This window comes from Crinia signifera, chromosome 4, assembly GCF_055691185.1.
Source record: "Crinia signifera chromosome 4, ASM5569118v1, whole genome shotgun sequence".
Taxonomy (NCBI): domain Eukaryota; kingdom Metazoa; phylum Chordata; class Amphibia; order Anura; family Myobatrachidae; genus Crinia; species Crinia signifera.
Genome location: NC_139220.1, coordinates 303,800,694 through 303,802,859, shown reverse-complemented (window position 1 = coordinate 303,802,859; position 2,166 = coordinate 303,800,694). Strand labels below are relative to the sequence as shown.

Genomic DNA, 2,166 nt, shown 5'->3' with positions numbered 1-2,166 from the left:
ACAGGGGGTAATTTCAGCCTTCTTATGTGCGGCTCCTCTCACCCCCTGCCCCTTTCTTATCTTCTCATGCATTGGCTTATGATATATTTATGGACAGCAATACTGCTATTATCTCCACAAAGGTTTCTTGGAGGAGTTTTCATGTATTAATTCCTCATTTATGACAAACGGCATCATATTTATTTGGTATATTAATGGAATGACATTACTGACTATGGATATATATCAGGGTCACATGCATTGAATAATCTATTATTACATGTCGTGCTTTATGCAATACAAATATATTTGAAATTCAGTTTTTTTTTTTTTTTTTTTGTGTTACAGGTATAATACAGAAATTCTGCTAAGAACATTACAAGACATCATTGTTAAAAGGACATTATTCTCTGATCAAGCCAACTATAGATAGTGTTTTTCTATACAGCTCTGGAGGATTCACTAAAGACATTCTCATTTTCTGCATGGGAGAAACCTTCCACAGCTAATTTGTATCTTATCTATGACAGGATGAGTCTGACAGGAGTTAAACCACATCTGTGCTCTGAGTGTGACAAATGCTTTACATATAAATCACAGCTTATCATACATCAGAGGAGTCACACAGGAGAGAGACCACATCTGTGCTCTGAGTGTGACAAATGCTTTACATATAAATCACAGCTTCTCATACATCAGAGGAGTCACACAGGAGAGAGACCACATCTGTGCTCTGAGTGTGACAAATGCTTTACACGTAAATCAAATCTTCTCATGCATCAGAGGAGGCACACAGGAGAGAGACCATATCTGTGCTCTGAGTGTGTCAAATGCTTTACATGTAAATCACATCTTCTCATCCATCAGAGGAGGCACACAGGAGAGAGACCATATCTGTGCTCTGAGTGTGACAAATGCTTTACATGTAAATCAGATCTTCTCAGACATCAGAGGAGTCACACAGGAGAGAGACCATATCTGTGCTCTGAGTGTGACAAATGCTTTACACGTAAATCACATCTTCTCAGACATCAGAGGAGTCACACAGGAGAGAGACCACATATGTGCTCTGAGTGTGACAATGCTTTACATATAAACAACAGCTTCTCATCCATCAGAGGAGTCACACAGGAGAGAGACCACATCTGTGCTCTGAGTGTGACAAATGCTTTACATGTAAATCAGATCTTCTCAGACATCAGAGGAGTCACACAGGAGAGAGACCACATCTGTGCTCTGAGTGTGACAAAGGCTTTACATGTAAATCACAGCTTCTCACACATCAGAGGAGTCACACAGGAGAGAAACCACATCTGTGCTCTGAGCGTGACAAATGCTTTAAATGTAAATCACAGCTTCTCATACATCAGAGGAGTCACACAGGAGAGAAACCATATAAATGTGCTGAATGTAGCAAGTGTTTTATCACCAGGCAAGCACTTGTTCGGCATCAGAGGAGTCACACAGGAGAGAGACCATATAAATGCTCCGAATGTAGCAAATGTTTTTCCCAGAAATCACACCTTTCTGAACATCAGAGGACTCACACAGGAGAGAAACCATTTCAATGCTTTGAATGCAGAAAGTGTTTGACAGTAAAGAAAAGTCTTCTTCTTCATCAGAGGATTCACACTGGATAAAAACACATTAATGCTCTAAATTTAACAAGTGTTTCACTAAGAAACAAGGGACCTTATTTATGTCTGCTCGTTCGGACCCCTTCGTTCGCAAGGGGTTCGATGTTGGGCTATTGTCACAGCATAAGATGAAATTTTACAGCAGATCCGGGTGGCTCTGATGTTATGTGTCTGTACATGTGCATTGTCATCTGTAGGGGACTGTTCAATGGGTGCACACACACAACCTTGAGGGCAGGGGGGGCAGGTGGTGGTGGACCGGACCATCTGCATATGGGAACGCCCAGCACTTAATGGGTGATCCCTAGATAACACTGGGCATTATCATGCTAATGGGCCAATGATGCGGGTACAGGGGTGGGCAGATGATATCACCGGTTGTCATCTGCCCGCCCACTTCCTTCTGAATTCTCACACACATCTAAGGTTGTTCTAAGCAGATGTGCGTGTGCCTTCCACATCATTCGATGGTCGCTGACCATCGAATGATATGGGTGTTCCCAGGGCCATCTTAACATTAGGAAGGGCCCCTGGGCAACCTAGTTCACTG

The 2,166-nt window shown here is 42.4% G+C and overlaps 1 pseudogene; it reads left to right on the top strand.

Moving 5' to 3' along the window:
* The first annotated feature begins 510 nt into the window (after positions 1-510).
* LOC146073263 (uncharacterized) lies at positions 511-1,619 on the top strand (annotated as a pseudogene).
* The last annotated feature ends 547 nt before the right edge of the window (positions 1,620-2,166 follow it).